Source organism: Staurois parvus, unplaced genomic scaffold (assembly GCF_062004578.1).
Source record: "Staurois parvus isolate SC_StPar_1 unplaced genomic scaffold, SC_StPar_1.0 ptg002376l, whole genome shotgun sequence".
Classification (NCBI taxonomy): Eukaryota; Metazoa; Chordata; class Amphibia; order Anura; family Ranidae; genus Staurois; species Staurois parvus.
This window is the reverse complement of record NW_028320172.1, coordinates 27,523-47,500: the sequence shown is the minus strand read 5'-3', so window position 1 is coordinate 47,500 and position 19,978 is coordinate 27,523. Positions and strand designations below refer to the sequence as shown.

The following is a 19,978-nucleotide window of genomic DNA, read 5'->3' as shown; positions in this document are numbered from 1 at the left end:
GGTCCTCCTGGGTCTCCTACCATATTTCTGTGTCAGCAGTGGGGTCCTCCTGGGTCTCCTACCATATTTCTGTGTCAGCAGTGGGGTCCTCCTGGGTCTCCTCCCATATTTCTGTGCCAGCGGTGGGGTCCTCCTGGGTCTCCTACCATATCTCTGTGTCAGCAGTGGGGTCCTCCTGGTTCTCCCACCATATTTCTGTCAGCGGTGGGGTCCTCCTGGGTCTCCCACCATATTTCTGTGTCAGCAATGGGGTCCTCCTGGGTCTCCTACCATATTTCTGTGTCAGCAATGGGGTCCTCCTGGGTCTCCTACCATATTTCTGTGTCAGCGGTGGGTCCTCCTGGATCTCCCACCATATTTATGTGTCAGCAGTGGGGTCCTCCTAGATCTTCCACCATATTTATGTGTCAGCAGTGGGGTCCTCCTGGGTCTCCTCCCATATTTCTGTGTTGGCAGTGGGGTCATCCTGGGTCTCCTACCATATTTCTGTGTCAGCAGTGGGGTCCTCCTGGGTCTCCTCCCATATTTCTGTGTCAGCAGTGGGGTCCTCCTCGGTCTCCTCCCATATTTCTGTGCCAGCAGTGGGGTCCTCCTGGGTCTCCTACCATATTTCTGTGTCAGCAGTGGGGTCCTCCTGGGTCTCTTCTCATATTTCTGTGTCAGCAGTGGGGTCCTCCTGGGTCTCCTCCCATATTTCTGTGTCAACAGTGGGGTCCTCCTGGGTCTCCCACCATATTTCTGTGTCAGCAGTGGGGTCCTCCTGGGTCTCCCACCATATATCTGTGTCAGCAGTGGGGTCCTCCTGGGTCTCCTACCATAGTGCCCCTTCTCATTTAGATGGTGATGTATAGTCCGAGCGGACACAGTTGTACCCGGTGCCTGAAAGTCAGAAGAATTTGTCTAGAAGTTGATCGATGTTCTTTATCCACCATTCCAACAATCCTTGGTTGCAATCTTTGATCAATTTTCCTCTTTCATCCACATCCAGGGAGATCAGCTACAGTGCCACAGGCTGTAAACCTCCTGACAATGTTACGCACAGTGGACGCAGGAACATGAAGATCTCTGGAGATGGACTAGTAACCTTGAGATGGTCCATGCTTTTCCGCCATTTTTGTTCTCCAATCCTCAGACAATTTGCTGCTCTTCCTCTCCTCCATGCTCCATGTGGCACACAGAGACACCCAACAGGAAGGTGGAGGCCAGGTGTCACCATTGTCCCCGGTTGTCGGTGGGATTTCTATGTTGTCATCACCTGGTCACGGATACGGGGGAGATTAATGACAAATTACAGGAACATCACAGACTTGGAATACAATTATTTCTTACAAATTTTCAGAAGGCGCCAATAATTTTGTCCGCTCCATTTTTGGGGTGTTGCGTGGAATGCAATTTAGGGTTCTTTCAGATGGAGCGGACCCATTTAGCGGGATCTCTCCCCGGTTCCCCGCTGAGCAAGCGCATGTCCGTTCCGCTGCTGCATAGAAGACACAGATCTGCTCGCTCTCCTCAATGGGCGGGAAAACAGACGGACGGAAGGGGGACTGGATCCCCATCTGTCCCTTTTTGGGGAATCGGATGTCGGCGGGTGTAAACACATTTTCCTTTACACCCGCAGCTCCATAGAGGAGAATGGAGGTTCCAATCGGATCCGCCTGAAAAACTGGCAGGCGGACCCGATCGGAACGTCCACGTGAAAGAGGTCTGCCAAAAAGGGATGGATGGGGATCCAATTCCCCTTCCGTCCGTCGGATCGGGTCGGATGAAAACGGACAGGTGGTCCGTTTTCACCCGACTGCCCACTGAGGAGAGCGAGCTGCTCTGTGTCCGCTCTGCAGCAGCGGAGCGGACACAGACCTGTCCTCCGCTTGCTCAGCGGGGATCAGCGGAGATAATCCCCCCCCTGAGCAAGCGGATCCGCTAAAGGGGTCCATTCCGTGTCAGAGGACCCTTAGCCCTTTCAGTCCAGGAGAGGAGCCGGTACACCTGTGCAAGACTGAAGGGGAGGAGCCGGTACACCTGTGCAAGACTGAAGGGGAGGAGCCGGTACACCTGTGCAAGACTGAAGGGGAGGAGCCGGTACACCTGTGCAAGACTGAAGGGGAGGAGCCGCTACACCTGTGCAAGACTGAGGGGAGGAGCCGGTACACCTGTGCAAGACTGAAGGGGAGGAGCCGGTACACCTGTGCAAGACTGAAGGGGAGGAGCCGCTACACCTGTGCAAGACTGAGGGGAGGAGCCGGTACACCTGTGCAAGACTGAAGGGGAGGAGCCGGTACACCTGTGCAAGACTGAAGGCAGGGGCGTCCCTAGGGTTGGTGCGATAACACTTGGTGACACCCCCTCCGACGATCCCCGCAGAATGGATCAGATCTGCGGGTTGAGCATAATGGATCGGACTCCGATCCATTATCCTCCCCAGTCCGCAGATCCGATCCATCCTGTGGGGATCGTTGGCTTTCTTTACAATTTACCTTTTCGTGGAGCGGGTCCGGTGTCACCCCGTATAGGTTGCATGCCGACGATCCCCGCAGGATGGATCGGATCTGCGGATTGAGCATAATGGATCGGACTCCGATCCATTATGCTCCCCAGTCTGCAGATCCGATCCATCCTGCGGGGATCGGTGGCTTTCTTTACAACTTACCTTTTCATAGAGCGGGTCCGGTGTCACCCCGTATAGGTTGCATGTCGATGATCCCTGCTGGATGGTTCGGATCTGCGGATTGAGCATAATGGATCGGACTTCGATCCATTATGCTCCCCAATCTGCAGATCCCATCCATCCTGCAGGGATCATTGGCATGCAACCAGAGGCGGACTGACAACTCATGGGGCCCCCGGGCAATAGGAGATCATGGGGCCCCTGTGTCCTTGCCCACACCCAAAAAAAGCCTATGAAAAAGCCAATGAAAGGTACTAGGGGCATCTCATGGGGCCCCCTACTGACCCTGGGCCCTCGGGCAGTGCCCGAGTGCTCGAATGGTCAGTCCGCCCCTGCATGCAACCTATATGGGGTGACACCGGACCAGGGGCGGACTGACAACTCATGGGGCCCCCGGGCAATAGGGGATCATGGGGCCCCTGTGTCCTTGCTCAAACTCAAAAAAGCCTATGAAAAAGGTACCAGGGGCATCTCATGGGGCCCCCTACTGACCCCAGGCCCTCGAGCGGTGCCCGAGTTTCCAAATGGTCAGTCCACCCTATGCACCGGACCCGCTCCATGAAAAGGTAAGTTGTAAAGAAAGCCGACGATCCCCGCAGGATGGATCCGAGGATGGATCGTCGGCCTGCTTTACAACTTACCTTTTCGTGGAGCGGGTCCAGTGTCACCCCGTGCGGTAGGTGTCACCCGGCGCGGCGCGCACCCCCCCCGCACCTGCCTCGGGACGCCACTGACTGAAGGGACAGCCGGAGTGGAATCCCTCTGAATTTTACTGGAATTCCGGAAAGCGTCGATTATTCATCGATTCTTTTGTGCGGCGCCTCGGAGCGTCGGATCCGATCGATGTGTATTTTGCGGCGATCGATGATTCGGACCCGACTTATCTCTCATGTTTACGGAGTTTCTGTTGGCGTTTTATCGCCGAGCTCATGTTTTGACCCGCCTTGAAGTTTATTTGACAGCTTTCAGGAATGTGTTGAAGATGAGAGGGAGGAGAAAGAGAAGAAAAATCCCCGGAGCAGCTGGCTGCGAGCGATCGGCTCGCCGGCCGCGTCCGAGGTGTCTTATTAAAGGATTACCCCGTCAAGGCGGAGCAGGTTAGACAAACTGTGCAGAGTCAATACGCACAGCACCTGAGCAAAGTACGGCGGATTCAAGGTTTTTTTTTTTTCTTCGATGATGGGCGTCGCCCGCTGTTCTTATGCTTTCCAAAAATAACCCGCTGAAAACGAGTCCCCGGGGCCCGAAGAAATAGCTGAGGAGGAGATCCACCCGCTCCCCGTGTGATGCAGCTAACGCCCAACTTACAGCAGAGCTGACGAAGACATCAGCCGCCCTCGGGGGGTCAATATTCTGGTTCATCGCGGTGACCGAAGAAAAAAAAAAAAACTCCTCCTTCTGCGCCAAGGAGAATCGTCCAATGGTTGGCCCTGAGAACCGGCAAAGGATGACCTCATCGAGAGCTCATTCACACGGACATGATATATGCTGCGTACGCATCTGTATACACGTCTAGGGGCCCGATCACACCACCGCGTGTAGCAATGTAAAAAATTGGGCACAGCCAGGGGCGGACTGACAACTCATGGGGCCCCCGGGCAATAGGGGATCATGGGGCCCCTGTGTCTTTGCTCAAACTCAAACCACACCCAAAAAAGCCTATAAAAAGGTACCTGGGGCATTTCATGGGCCCCCCGGGCAATAGGGGATCATGGGGCCCCTGTGTCTTTGCTCAAACTCAAACTACACCCAAAAAAGCCTATAAAAAGGTACCAGGGGCATTTCATGGGGCCCCCGGGCAATAGGGGATCATGGGGCCCCTGTGTCTTTGCTCAAACTCAAACCACACCCAAAAAAGCCTATAAAAAGGTACCTGGGGCATTTCATGGGCCCCCCGGGCAATAGGGGATCATGGGGCCCCTGTGTCTTTGCTCAAACTCAAACCACACCCAAAAAAGCCTATAAAAAGGTACCTGGGGCATTTCATGGGGCCCCCGGGCAATAGGGGATCATGGGGCCCCTGTGTCTTTGCCCACACTCAAAGCACACCCAAAAAAGCCTATAAAAAGGTACCAGGGGCATTTCATGGGGCCCCCGGGCAATAGGGGATCATGGGGCCCCTGTGTCCTCGCCCACACTCAAAGCACACCCAAAAAAGCCTATAAAAAGGTACCAGGGGCATTTCATGGGGCCCCCGGGCAATAGGGGATCATGGGGCCCCTGTGTCTTTGCCCACACTCAAAGCACACCCAAAAAAGCCTATAAAAAGGTACCAGGGGCATTTCATGGGGCCCCCGGGCAATAGGGGATCATGGGGCCCCTGTGTCCTCGCCCACACTCAAAGCACACCCAAAAAAGCCTATAAAAAGGTACCTGGGGCATTTCATGGGGCCCCCGGGCAATAGGGGATCATGGGGCCCCTGTGTCTTTGCCCACACTCAAAGCACACCTAAAAAAGCCTATAAAAAGGTACCAGGGGCATTTCATGGGGCCCCCGGGCAATAGGGGATCATGGGGCCCCTGTGTCTTTGCCCACACTCAAAGCACACCCAAAAAAGCCTATAAAAAGGTACCAGGGGCATTTCATGGGGCCCCCGGGCAATAGGGGATCATGGGGCCCCTGTGTCCTCGCCCACACCCACACCCAAAAAAGCCAATGAAAGGTACCAGGGGCATCTCATGGGGCCCCCTACTGACCCCGGCCCCTCGGGCAGTGCCCGAGTGCTAGAGTGGTCAGTCCGCCCCTGGGCACAGCTGCGTCCAGGGGGGAGGGGTTGAAATTTAAAATTTTACTCCCATTACAAGTTGGAATTTTTGGTCAGAAAATGAACATGGGGGGTACCAATAATTCTGTCCGGTTCATTTTTGGGTGGAATGTGTCAGATTTAGCTTTTTTCTTTCTCCACTTTTCTCTGTCCTACCGATACAAACCAAAGAAATAAACACGAGAATGCCGAAACGTTTGTATTTGCACCAATTTTCTGGGCGTTGAATGGCGCTGCGCCAGTATTTTTGGCCGCGACCGTATATCACGGGACATTTTCTTTTTCGACTTGAACTTGTCGAATCCATGCGTCTTTATTTATTTATTACAGGTACTTCTAGAGCGCCGTCAATTTTACGCAGCGCTTTACATATATATTGTAGGACTTCTCCAGAGCTTCCTCCATCCTCTGGAACTCTCTACCCCAATTTATCAGACTATCGCCTACTCTGCTCACTTTTAGGCGATCTCTGAAAAACGATCTTTTCAGGGAACCCTATCCTGCCCTCAGCTAGTAATGGAATCTTCTACTCCTCCTACCAGTCCATCCCCCACAGTTACTACCTTTTGTAACACCAGCCCCTCCCTCCTAGATTGTAAGCTCCAAGGATCAGGGCCCTCCTAACCCTCTTGTATTGAACTGTATTGTTGCTGTATTGTCTCCCGTTATATTGTAAAGTGCTGAGCAAACTGTTGGCGCCATAAATCCTGTATAATAATAACTGTACATTCACAGCAGTCCCCGCCCCCGAGGAGCGTACAATCTAAAGTCTCTAAGTTACATTCATACTTACACATACTAGGGGACAATTTAGACAGGGTCCAGTTAACCTGCCAGCATGAGATGCCCCTGGTACTTTTCATAGGCTTTTTTGGGTGTGGTTTGAGTGTGGATGAAACCCACACAGGCACAGGGAGAGCATACAAACTCCATGGTTGGGATTTGAACCAACGACCCCAGTACTGCCAGGCGGAAATGCTAACCATTTAGCCCCTGTGCTGCCTGCTAATACTTTTCCCTTTTTTTTTCTGTGAATGAGTAGGGGTCTTACCAGGGGTGGACTGACCATTGGGGTACTTGGGCACTGCCCTAGGGCCCAGGGTCAGTAGGGGGCCCCATGAGATGCTCCTTGTACCTTTCATAGGTTTTTTTGGGTGTGGTTTGAGTGTGGGTGACGACACAGGGGCCCCATGATCCTCTATTGCCCGGGGGCCCCATGAGTTGTCAGTCTGCCCCTGGGTCTTACATACCTCTTACTTATTCACCTAACAGGCAGGGATTTTAACTTTGGCCCAGGGGTGGACTGACCATTCAGGCACTGCCCGGGGGCCCGTGGTCAGTAGGGGGCCTCATGAGATGCCCTTGGTACCTTTCATAGGCTTTTTTGGGTGTGGTTTGAGTGTGGGCGAGGACACAGGGGTCCCATGATCCCCTATTGCTGGGGGGCCCCATGAGTTGTCAGTCCGCACCTGGGTCTTACATACCTCTTACTTATTCACCTAACAGGCGGGGATTTTAACTTTGGCCCAGGGGTTGACTGACCATTCAGGCACTGCTCAGGGGCCCGTGGTCAGTAGGGGGCCCCATGAGATGCTCCTGGTACCTTTCATAGGCTTTTTTGGGTGTGGTTTGAGTGTGGGCGAGGACACAGGGGCCCCATGATCCCCTATTGCCGGGGGGGCCCCATGAGTTTGCAGTCTGCCCCTGGGTCTTACTTATTCACCTAACAGGTGGGGATTGTAACTTGTGCCCACGGGCTGACTGACCATTCAGGCACTGCCCGGGGGCCCGTGGTCAGTAGGGGGCCCCATGAGATGCTCCTGGTACCTTTCATAGGCTTTTTTGGGTGTGGTTTGAGTGTGGGTGACGACACAGGGGCCCCATGATCCTCTATTGCCCCAGGGGGCCCCATGAGTTGTCAGTCCACCCCTGCTTGGGCCCCCTTTATTGTTAAGCCTCCCACCAGCAGACCCCCATATCCACCAGACAAGGTTGGTAGAGATGAGACCCTTGTCCTCGTCAACATGAGGTTCCCCCTGTCAAGGTTCCCCTCCCATTTGACCTGGCATGATTCAGGAGTGGGGGGAGGGGCTGCACACTCATTCCTCCCCCTGTATAAGGAATCTGCCTTGTAGCTCTCCCTATAATAGAGAAGACGACTTTTTCCTGCACTGCTGAATCATCGTTCACAGGATGGCGACCGGCTGTAGCACAGAAGAGGCAACGTAGCCAAAGTGGGGGGGGGGTGAGCCAATCGCTGGCTTCTTATAGACGAGGAGCGATGAGATTTCCCCCGACATAGCTTCCTGTTAGCGCCGGCCACGGGTAGTCTCACTGCTCTTGCTGCATTTTTCAGAACACAGGTCCAGCGGGAAGAGTGGGAGCCCCGCACAAGGGCCACAATGGAGATCTCACCATTGGAGATCCCGAAATGTGAAGCCAATGCTCCAGCCTACGCCGAACATGGAAATATTGGATTGGGGTGGAGGACTTCCATCCAAATGTATAAATGGCTTCAGCTCTTCCCATTGGAGAGTCCACCCATGTACGGCTCAACCATAGAGGCGATGGTGGCGGAACTGGATCTCATTGTTTTGCAGCATTAGCCATAAAGTAAAACTCTGTCCAGATAGGTGAACGATGCGGCTGAGATTGCCTCTATGATTGAGTCCCACATAGGTGAAACATGTCAGTGGATTCTCCCATTGGGGGGGCATTTATACTTACATGTGGGCGTCATCGATCTGTAGTCTACACGGAGCTGAGGGAGCCGGCAGCTATCCCGACCAGCACCAGTCATCAATGCAACCAGATTGGTGGAGATATCATTTACCGTGGCCCCGGAGTGGCGCCATTTTCTTTTTATATATACACTATATTGCCAAAAGTATTGGGCGGCTGGCCTTTCCCCGCACATGACCTTTAGTGGCCCCCCAGTCTTAGTCCGTAGGGTTCAATATTGAGTTGGCCCCGCCCTTTCCCCGCACATGACCTTTAGTGGCCCCCCAGTCTTAGTCCGTAGGGTTCAATATTGAGTTGGCCCCGCCCTTTCCACACACATGACCTTTAGTGGCCCCCCAGTCTTAGTCCGTAGGGTTCAATATTGGTTGGCCAGCCTTTCCCCACACATGAACTTTAATGGCCCCCCAGTCTTAGTCCGTAGGGTTCAATATTGGGCCACCGGCCTTTCCACGTACATGACATTTAATGGCCCCCCCAGTCTTAGTCCATAGGGTTCAATATTGTGCCGTCGGCCTTTCCCGGCACATGACCTTTAGTGGCCCCCCAGTCTTAGTCCGTAGGGTTCAATATTGGGCCGCCGGCCTTTCCACACACATGAACTTTAACGGCCCCCCAGTCTTAGTCCGTAGGGTTCAATATTGAGTTGGCCCCGCCCTTTCCACGCACATGAACTTTAACGGCCCCCCAGTCTTAGTCCGTAGGGTTCAATATTGAGTTGGCCCCGCCCTTTGCAGCTATAACAGCTTCAACTCTTCTGGGAAGGCCGTCCAACCTAAATACCACCCTGGCAACAATAGACCCCCAGAAGCTACAACAGATCTCTAAGCAGCCAGCAACAATAGACCCCTCCCTCAACAGTAGATCCCTTCCATCAACAATAGACTCCCCAACCAGCAACAATAGACCACCCCAGCAACAATAGACCCCCAGCAGCTACAACAGATCTCTAAGCAGCCAACAACAATAGACCCCTCCCTCAACAGTAGATCCCTTCCATCAACAATAGACCACCACAGAAAAAAAATCCCCTTCAGTGACAATAGATCCTCCAGCACACCCCAGCACCCCTTGCACACATTAAGTGTTGGAGGTGCCGGAACTGCGTCCCCCCTGTGTTCCCGTTAAAAAAAAAAAACCCTGAGAGTACCAGGGGTGGACTGACAACTCATGGGGCCCCCGGGCAATAGGAAATCATGGGGCCCCTGTGTCTTCGCCCACACTCAAACCACACCCAAACAAGCCTATGAAAGGTACCAGGGGTATCTCATTGGGCCCCCTACTGGCCCCGGGCCCTCGGGCAGAGCCGAGTGCCTACATGGTCAGTCCGCCCCTGGAGAGTACATATTTAACTTACATTCAGCGTCTTCCTCGCTCTAATAAATTCCTATTGACCCCACCATTCGAGTGGCCGAGTGACAACGCTTAGCTGAGTTCACTGCAGCGTTGTCACCCGGGGCCGCTGCTTCTTAGGAGGAGGGTTATAAGTGTTTTCACTGGGAACCCTCTCCACCATTCAGAACAGGATTCATGTGGGCGCCCTGTGTCGGGGGGGGGGGGAGATATGTATTTATAGGGGGGGTTATTATACCAAAAATAACCATTGCGCATATTTGTACTTTGAACGACAAGTATGACGGCACGGGGTGTTCAGTGTGAACCTGGAGAGAGGAAAATGCTCAGAGCTTTTTATAAGGTCACTCAATCTGTCATACGAATCACCAGTCTGGCTGCAGGCTGTCAGTTGGTGACGGAGCAGTGTGTATAGTCACTCTGGATGGATGTCACTGGCGGAATGTGGCTTTTGCAGCACTGCACCCGCCCCGCCAACATCTGAGTTGACCCGTACCAATTCACACACCCGTGACACCAGCCAGCGCCATGACGTCACTCCGGCACTCAGGTTACTATGAATAGAAATAAAGAATCTCCTTTGCTGTGCAAAGCATGCGATGCGATCTCCCCCGTAACAGCCGAATTCCAGGACCTGCCACCATCTGTCTGCAACAATGCATTCCTGACATGTCACCCAACACAACACCACCATTGTTCCAAAATACGCCACCTTTCATCATGACACAGACATCCTTCAGCTCCAGTCAGTGACTGTGCCTAGGCTGCGATGATGTCATCGGTCTGCTGCAGGCAGGGGGAAGCATTTCCTCAGTCTCCTCCCCCAGTGATCAGACTGTACATTGTAACTTTGTAAAAGGAGGAGGAGGCATTTCCTCAGTCTCCCCTCCCCCAGTGATCAGACTGTACATTGTAACTTTGTAAAAGGAGGAGGCATTTCCTCAGTCTCCCCTCCCCCAGTGATCAGACTGTACATTGTAACTTTGTAAAAGGAGGAGGAGGCATTTCCTCAGTCTCCCCTCCCCCAGTGATCAGACTGTACATTGTAACTATGTAGAAGGAGGGGGAAGCATTTCCTCAGTCTCCTCCCCCAGTGATCAGACTGTACATTGTAACTTTGTAGAAGGAGAAAGAGGCATTTCCTCAGTCTCCCCTCCCCCAGTGATCAGACTGTACACTGTAACTTTGTAGAAGGAGGAGGAGGCATTTCCTCAGTCTCCCCTCCCCCAGTGATCAGACTGTACATTGTAACATTGTAGAAGGAGGAGGAGCCATTTCCTCAGTCCCCCCCCCCAGTGATCAGACTGTACATTGTAACTTTGTAAAAGGAGGAGGCATTTCCTCAGTCTCCCCTCCCCCAGTGATCAGACTGTACATTGTAACTTTGTAAAAGGAGGAGGAGGCATTTCCTCAGTCTCCCCTCCCCCAGTGATCAGACTGTACATTGTAACTATGTAGAAGGAGGGGGAAGCATTTCCTCAGTCTCCTCCCCCAGTGATCAGACTGTACATTGTAACTTTGTAGAAGGAGAAAGAGGCATTTCCTCAGTCTCCCCTCCCCCAGTGATCAGACTGTACACTGTAACTTTGTAGAAGGAGGAGGAGGCATTTCCTCAGTCTCCCCTCCCCCAGTGATCAGACTGTACATTGTAACATTGTAGAAGGAGGAGGAGCCATTTCCTCAGTCCCCCCCCCCAGTGATCAGACTGTACATTGTAACTTTGTAGAAGGAGGAGGAAGCATTTCCTCAGTCTCCTCCCCCAGTGATCAGACTGTACATTGTAACTTTGTAAAAGGAGGAGGAGGCATTTCCTCAGTCTCCCCTCCCCCAGTGATCAGACTGTACATTGTAACTATGTAGAAGGAGGGGGAAGCATTTCCTCAGTCTCCCCTCCCCCAGTGATCAGATTGTACATTGTAACTTTGTAGAAGGAGGAGGAAACATTTCCTTGATCTCCCCTCCCCCAGTGATCAGACTGTACATTGTAACTTTGTAGAACAGCGGTTCTCAACCTGGGGGTCGCGACCCCTTTGGGGGTCGAATGACGCTTCCACAGGGGTCGCCTAAGACCATCGGAAAACCCATATTTCCGATAGTCTTAGGAACCGAGACACCGCTCCTCACCACCGCCACCGCCGTCTCCAGGTGTGGGCGGGATGACATGCCGCCCCTGTCATCTGGACACACCTCGAGATCAATCCTCGCCTGTGATTGGCCGCCGGCACTGTAGCTCAGGAGAGGCACACAGGCGGCCAATCACCGGCAAAGAGGTGGAGCTTGGAGAGGAGGAGCGAGCGGCACCGCGAAGATCGAGCGAGTGAAGAGGAGGAGAGCGGCTGGAGAAGGAAGACATCTGACAGGTAAGTGTTGGTACCATGGGAGAGGGAGGGAGCGAGCGAGCCCAGTATCATTGGTGTCAGTAGGAATAGTGCCCCATCATTGGTGTCACTAATACCAATGATGGGACACTATTCCCCCCACTGATACCAATGATGGGACACTATTCCTCCCACTGACACCAATGATGGGACACTATTCCTTCCACTGACACCAATGATGGGGCACTATTCCCCCCACTGATACCAATGATGGGACACTATTCCTCCCACTGACACCAATGATGGGGAACTATTCCTCCCACTGACACCAATGATGGGACACTATTCCTCCCACTGATACCAATGATGGGGCACTATTCCTCCCACTGACACCAACAATGGGGCACTATTCCTTCCACTGATACCAATGATGGGGCACTATTCCTCCCACTGATACCAATGATGGGGTACTATTCCTCCCACTGACACCAATGATGGGGCACTATTCCTCCCACTGATACCAATGATGGGGTACTATTCCTCCCACTGACACCAATGATGGGGAACTATTCCTCCCACTGACACCAATGATGGGGAACTATTCCTCCCACTGACACCATCGATGGGACACTATTCCTCCCACTGACACCAATGATGGGGAACTATTCCTCCCACTGACACCAACGATGGGGCACTATTCCTCCCACTGACACCAATGACGGGGCACTATTCCTCCCACTGATACCAATGATGGGGAACTATTTCTCCCACTGACACCAATGATGGGGCACTATTCCTCCACTGACACCAATGATGGGACACTATTCCTCCCACTGACACCAATGATGGGGAACTATTCCTCCCACTGACACCAATGATGGGGCACTATTCCTCCCACTGACACCAACGATGGGACACTATTCCTCCCACTGACACCAACGATGGGACACTATTCCTCCCACTGACACCAATGATGGGGCACTATTCCTCCACTGACACCAACGATGGGACACTATTCCTCCCACTGATACCAATGATGGGGCACTATTCCTCCCACTGATACCAATGATGGGGCACTATTCCTCCTACTGACACCAACGATGGGACACTATTCCTCCCACTGACACCAACGATGGGACACTGTTCCCCCCACTGACACCAACGATGAGGCACGATTCCTCCCCCAAATGACACCAACGATGGGGCACGATTCCTCCCCCCACTGACACCAACGATGGGGCACGATTCCTCCCCCCACTGACACCAAGAATGGGGCAGTATTCCTCCCCCCACTGACACCAAGGATGGGGCACTATTCCTCCCCCCACTGACACCAAGGATGGGGCACTATTCCTCCCCCCACTGACACCAAGGATGGGGCACGATTCCTCCCCCCACTGACACCAAGAATGGGGCAGTATTCCTCCCCCCACTGACACCAAGGATGGGGCACTATTCCTCCCCCCACTGACACCAAGGATGGGGCACTATTCCTCCCCCCACTGACACCAAGGATGGGGCACTATTCCTCCCCCCACTGACACCAAGGATGGGGCACTATTCCTCCCCCCACTGACACCAAGGATGGGGCACTATTCCTCCCCCCACTGACACCAAGGATGGGGCAGTATTCCTCCCCCCACTGACACCAAGGATGGGGCACTATTCCTCCTCCCACTTATACCAATGATGGGGCACTATTCCTCCCACTGACACCAATGATGGGGCACTATTCCTCCCACTGACACCAATGATGGGGCACTATTCCTCCCACTTATACCAATGATGGGGCACTATTCCCCCACTGATACCAATGATGGGGCACTATTCCTCCCACTGACACCAATGATGGGGCACTATTCCTCCCACTGACACCAATGATGGGGCACTATTCCTCCCACTGATACCAATGATGGGACACTATTCCTCCCACTGACACCAATGATGGGACACTATTCCCCCCCACTGATATCAATGATGGGGCACTATTCCTCCCACTGACACCAATGATGGGACACTATTCCTCCCACTGACACCAATGATGGGGCACTATTCCTCCCACTGATACCAATGATGGGACACTATTCCTCCCACTGATACCAATGATGGGACACTATTCCTCCCACTGACACCAATGATGGGGCACTATTCCTCCCACTGATACCAATGACGGGGCACTATTCCTCCCACTGACACCAATGACGAGGCACTATTCCTCCCACTGACACCAATGACGGGGCTCTATTCCTCCCACTGACACCAATGATGGGGCACTATTCCTCCCACTGACACCAATGATGGGACACTATTCCTCCCACTGACACCAATGACGGGGCACTATTCCTCCCACTGACACCAATGACGTGGCACTATTCCTCCTACTGCAAAATTACAGTTATGAAGTAGCAACGAAAATAATTTTATGGTTGGGGGTCACCACAACATGAGGAACTGTATTAAGGGGTCGCGGCGTTAGAAAGGTTGAGAACCACTGTTGTAGAAGGAGGAGGAGGCATTTCCTCAGTCTCCCCTCCCCCAGTGATCAGACTGAATGTTGTATCCTGAACAATTCTTCTGGCAGTTGTGGCGACGATCGTTCTTGGTCTACCTGACCTTGGCTTGGTATCAAGAGATCCCAACACCTTCCACTTCTTAATAATTGATTGAACAGCACTGACCGGCATATCCAAGGCTTTTGATATATTTTTACCTCCTTTTACATATTTATAAAATTCCATTACCTTGTTACGCAGGACTTTTGACAGTTCTTGTCTGCTCCCCATGGCTCAGTATCTCGCCCAGTCAGTGCATCCTGAGAGCTAACAAACTCACCGACTATTTATACACTGACACTAATTGCAATGTAGGAAGCCACAGATGTGGGACACTAACCTCTAATAGGCATTGTGCCCCGTGTGTGTCACCTTGTGTGCCTGTACCAAGGCCGAACATTCCAGGGGGCAGAGACTTCTGATCCGGGGGGCGGAGATGTCTGATCCAGGGGGTGGAGACTTCTGATCCAGGGGGCGGAGACTTCTGATCCGGGGGGTGGAAACTTCTGATCCAGCGGTGGAGACTTCTGATCTGGGGGGCGGAGACTTCTGATTCAGGGGGCAGAGACTTTTGACCCAGGGGGTGGAGACTTCTGATCCGGGGGGTGGAGACTTCTGATCCGGGGGTGGAGACTTCTGATCCAGGGGGCGGAGACTTCTGATTCAGGGGGCAGAGACTTTTGATCCAGGGGGTGCAGACTTCTGATCCAGGGGGTGGAGACTTCTGATCCAGGGGGTGCAGACTTCTGATCCAGGGGGCGGAGACTTCTGATCCAGGGGGTGGAGACTTCTGATCCAGGGGGCGGAGACTTCTGATCCAGGGGGCGGAGACTTCTGATCTGGGCCATTTGGGGGATTCTGTTATCATTAGGATTTAAAAAGGAGCCAAACAACTATTTGTTAATAAATGGCTTCACATCATCACTATCCTTAACCCCTTTGTGCCGGCGCCTCCCTTTAAGGGGTTTCAGATGCCAGGAGGAGGGGTGGGGTTTTAGGGTCATGTGACCGCCGTGATTCGCTGTCACGGCGGTCACATGGTCGGAAAAGGTCCCGATCGCAAGGGGAGAACGGGACCTTTCCATGAGAGACCCACATACAGGTGAAACTGGAACAATGAGAATCTGGTGCATTCATTCATTCATTCATTCATTCATTCATTGATTTCAGTGCAGCAACTTAAAAGGTGACACTAATATATGAGACTCATTCCATGCAAAGCAAGATAGTTCCAGCCGTGATTTGTCATCATTGTGATGATTATGGCTTACAGCTCATGAAAACCCCAAATCCACAATCTCAGAAAATGAGAATATTCCATGCAATCAATAAAACACGGATTGTACATAGAACAATATCGCACCTCTGAAAAGTAGAAGCTGCATATGTACTCAGTACTTGGTTGGGGCCCCTTTTGCAGCAATTACTGCCTCAATGCGGCGTGGCATGGAAGCTATCAGCCTGTGGCACTGCTGAGGTGTTATGGAAGACCAGGATGCTTCAATAGCGGCCTTCAGCTCTTCTGCATTGTTCGGTCTCATGTCTCTCATCTTTCTCTTGGCAATGCCCCATAGATTCTCTATGGGGTTCAGGTCAGGCGAGTTTGCTGGCCAATCAAGCACAGTCATCCCACGGTCACTGAACCAGGTTTTGGTGCTTTTGGCAGTGTGGGCGGAGCCAAGTCCTGCTGGAAAATGAAGTCAGCGTCCCCATAAAGCTGGTCTGGGGAAGGAAGCATGAAGTGCTCCAAAATCTCCTGGTAGACGGCTGCGTTGACCCTGGACTTAATGAAGCACAGTGGACCAACACCAGCAGATGACATGGCTCCCCAAATCAACACAGACTGTGGAAACTTCACACTGGACTTCAAGCATCTTGCAGTGTGTGCCTCTCCATTCTTCCTCCATACTCGGGGTCCTTGGGCCTCTCCATTCTTCCTCCATACTCGGGGTCCTTGGGCCTCTCCATTCTTCCTCCATACTCGGGGTCCTTGGGCCTCTCCATTCTTCCTCCATACTCGGGGTCCTTGGGCCTCTCCATTCTTCCTCCATACTCGGGGTCCTTGGGCCTCTCCATTCTTCCTCCATACTCGGGGTCCTTGTGCCTCTCCATTCTTCCTCCATACTCGGGGTCCTTGGGCCTCTCCATTCTTCCTCCATACTCGGGGTCCTTGGGCCTCTCCATTCTTCCTCCATACTCGGGGTCCTTGGACCTCTCCATTCTTCCTCCATACTCTGGGTCCTTGGGCCTCTCCATTCTTCCTCCATACTCGGGGTCCTTGTGCCTCTCCATTCTTCCTCCATACTCGGGGTCCTTGTGCCTCTCCATTCTTCCTCCATACTCGGGGTCCTTGGGCCTCTCCATTCTTCCTCCATACTCGGGGTCCTTGGGCCTCTCCATTCTTCCTCCATACTCGGGGTCCTTGGGCCTCTCCATTCTTCCTCCATACTCGGGGTCCTTGGGCCTCTCCATTCTTCCTCCATACTCGGGGTCCTTGGGCCTCTCCATTCTTCCTCCATACTCGGGGTCCTTGTGCCTCTCCATTCTTCCTCCATACTCGGGGTCCTTGGGCCTCTCCATTCTTCCTCCATACTCGGGGTCCTTGGGCCTCTCCATTCTTCCTCCATACTCGGGGTCCTTGGACCTCTCCATTCTTCCTCCATACTCTGGGTCCTTGGGCCTCTCCATTCTTCCTCCATACTCGGGGTCCTTGGGCCTCTCCATTCTTCCTCCATACTCTGGGTCCTTGGGCCTCTTCATTCTTCCTTCATACTCGGGGTCCTTGGACCTCTCCATTCTTCCTCCATACTCGGGGTCCTTGGCCCTCTCCATTCTTCCTCCATACTCGGGGTCCTTGTGCCTCTCCATTCTTCCTCCATACTCGGGGTCCTTGGACCTCTCCATTCTTCCTCCATACTCGGGGTCCTTGTGCCTGTCCATTCTTCCTCCATACTCGGGGTCCTTGGGCCTCTCCATTCTTCCTCCATACTCGGGGTCCTTGGGCCTCTCCACTCTTCCTCCATACTCGGGGTCCTTGTGCCTCTCCATTCTTCCTCTATACTCGGGGTCCTTGGGCCTCTCCATTCTTCCTCCATACTCAGGGTCCTTGTGCCTCTCCATTCTTCCTCCATACTCGGGGTCCTTGGGCCTCTCCATTCTTCCTCCATACTCGGGGTCCTTGGGCCTCTCCATTCTTCCTCCATACTCGGGGTCCTTGGGCCTCTCCATTCTTCCTCCATACTCGGGGTCCTTGCGCCTCTCCATTCTTCCTCCATACTCGGGGTCCTTGCGCCTCTCCATTCTTCCTCCATACTCGGGGTCCTTGGACCTCTCCATTCTTCCTCCATACTCGGGGTCCTTGTGCCTGTCCATTCTTCCTCCATACTCGGGGTCCTTGGGCCTCTCCATTCTTCCTCCATACTCGGGGTCCTTGGGCCTCTCCACTCTTCCTCCATACTCGGGGTCCTTGGGCTTCTCCATTCTTCCTCCATACTGGGGGTCCTTGTGCCTCTCCATTCTTCCTCTATACTCGGGGTCCTTGGGCCTCTCCATTCTTCCTCCATACTCAGGGTCCTTGTGCCTCTCCATTCTTCCTCCATACTCGGGGTCCTTGGGCCTCTCCATTCTTCCTCCATACTCGGGGTCCTTGGGCCTCTCCATTCTTCCTCCATACTCGGGGTCCTTGCGCCTCTCCATTCTTCCTCCATACTCGGGGTCCTTGCGCCTCTCCATTCTTCCTCCATACTCGGGGTCCTTGGACCTCTCCATTCTTCCTCCATACTCGGGGTCCTTGCGCCTCTCCATTCTTCCTCCATACTCGGGGTCCGTGTGCCTCTCCATTCTTCCTCCATACTTGGGGTCCTTGGGCCTCTCCATTCTTCCTCCATACTTGGGGTCCTTGGGCCTCTCCATTCTTCCTCCATACTCGGGGTCCTTGGGCCTCTCCATTCTTCCTCCATACTCGGGGTCCTTGGTTTCCAAATGAGATGCAAAAGTTGCTCTCATCAGAAAAGAGGACTTTGGACCACTGAGCAGCAGACCAGGTCTGTTTTTCTTTAGCCCAGGTAAGACGCTTCTGACGTTGTTTGTTGTTCAGGAGCGGCTTGACAAGAGGAATACGACATTTGAAGCCCATGTCCAGGATCCGTCTGTGTGTGGTGGCTCTTGATGCACTGACTCCAGCCTCAGTCCACTCCTTGTGAAAGTCCCCAACACTTTTGAATGGCCTTTTCCTGACAATCCTCTCCAGGCTGCGGTCATCCCTGCTGCTTGTGCACCTTTTTCTTCCACACTTTTCCCTTCCACATAACTTTCTATTAATGTGCTTTGATACAGCACTTTGGGAACATCCAACTTCTTCTGCAATTCCCTTTTGAGGCTTTCCCTCCTTATGGAGGGTGTCAGTGATGGTGTCAGGTCAGCAGTCTTTCCCATGATTGTGATTCCTACTGAACCAGACTGAGAGACCATTTAAAGGCTCAGGAACCCTTTGCAGGTGTTATGGCTGAATGAGCTGATTAGAGTGGGACACTTTGAGCCGAGATTATTCCACCTTTTCACAAGATTCTCATTTTCTGAGATTGTGGATTTGGGGTTTTCATGAGCTGTAAGCCATAATCATCACAATGATGACAAATCACGGCTGGAACTATCTTGCTTTGCATGTAATGAGTCTCATATATTAGTTTCACCTTTTAAGTTGCTGCACTGAAATAAATTAACTTTTGCACCATATTCTCATTTTTCGAGTTTCACCTGTATATATATATGTGTATATTTTTATATTTTTTATATTTTTAATTATTATTATTTCTATTTAATTTTTTTTTTTTTTACTTTTTTTTTTGTTCCCTGTTGTTGGTTGCAGTGCTGCAGAGGCCGGATATAAAGTTTTCTGCTGTTTAAAAATGTTACATTTGTTACATTTTTTTTGTTTACATCTTTTCTTTTTCTTTTTTTTTTTGTTAGTTTATATCAAACCAAAAAGATGGGCCACCGAGGAGGAAGGAGACACAAGAACTTGGACAGTCCCTGCCATTGGGGTCAGCTATGGAGATGTTGTCACTCCGGCTGCAATCGGCTTCTCTGGGTCCTTAGCAGTGTCAGTTACACGCCGGCGAAGTGCCAGTTCTGTGTTATAACCCATTTATGTAACATGTGCTGGTTGAGTAATATAGAACGTATGACACAAGCGTGTGGTAATCTCCGCCGCGGCCCTCCAGTGAAAATGTCACGCGGAGGATTTCGGAGAAAGGGGCGGCGTCCTCCATCATGGAGCACCAATGTACCTTCTATAAGGTAACTGGGTCACTGGCTGATCCCTACAGATGACCAGATCCAGGATAATCCCCCCAGCCGGTCACAACGGGCCACAGAAACCACATTACATGCTTAACGTGACACAATCGCTTCCGATTTCACCCCAGATCACATGTCACATAAACTGGGCCAAACACACTGCTAGGGCAACAAACCAGGACTGGCCCTAATGACCATATCAATTAGAGTGTCAGCCCCTCTGGTACAGAGACTGATGTGACTGTGGGGGAGGGGACATTAGAGTGTGAGCTCCTCTGGTACAGAGAC

The 19,978-nt window shown here is 52.5% G+C and overlaps 1 long non-coding RNA gene across 1 annotated transcript in view; it reads left to right on the top strand.

Moving 5' to 3' along the window:
- LOC149431150 (uncharacterized) overlaps positions 1-19,583 on the top strand; it is a 58,157-nt gene extending 38,574 nt beyond the window's left edge. Inside the window, exon 2 of the long non-coding RNA XR_016309368.1 lies at positions 19,361-19,583. This is a non-coding gene — a long non-coding RNA (uncharacterized LOC149431150). The remainder of the gene's footprint in view (positions 1-19,360) is intronic.
- Positions 19,584-19,978: the final 395 nt, after the last annotated feature.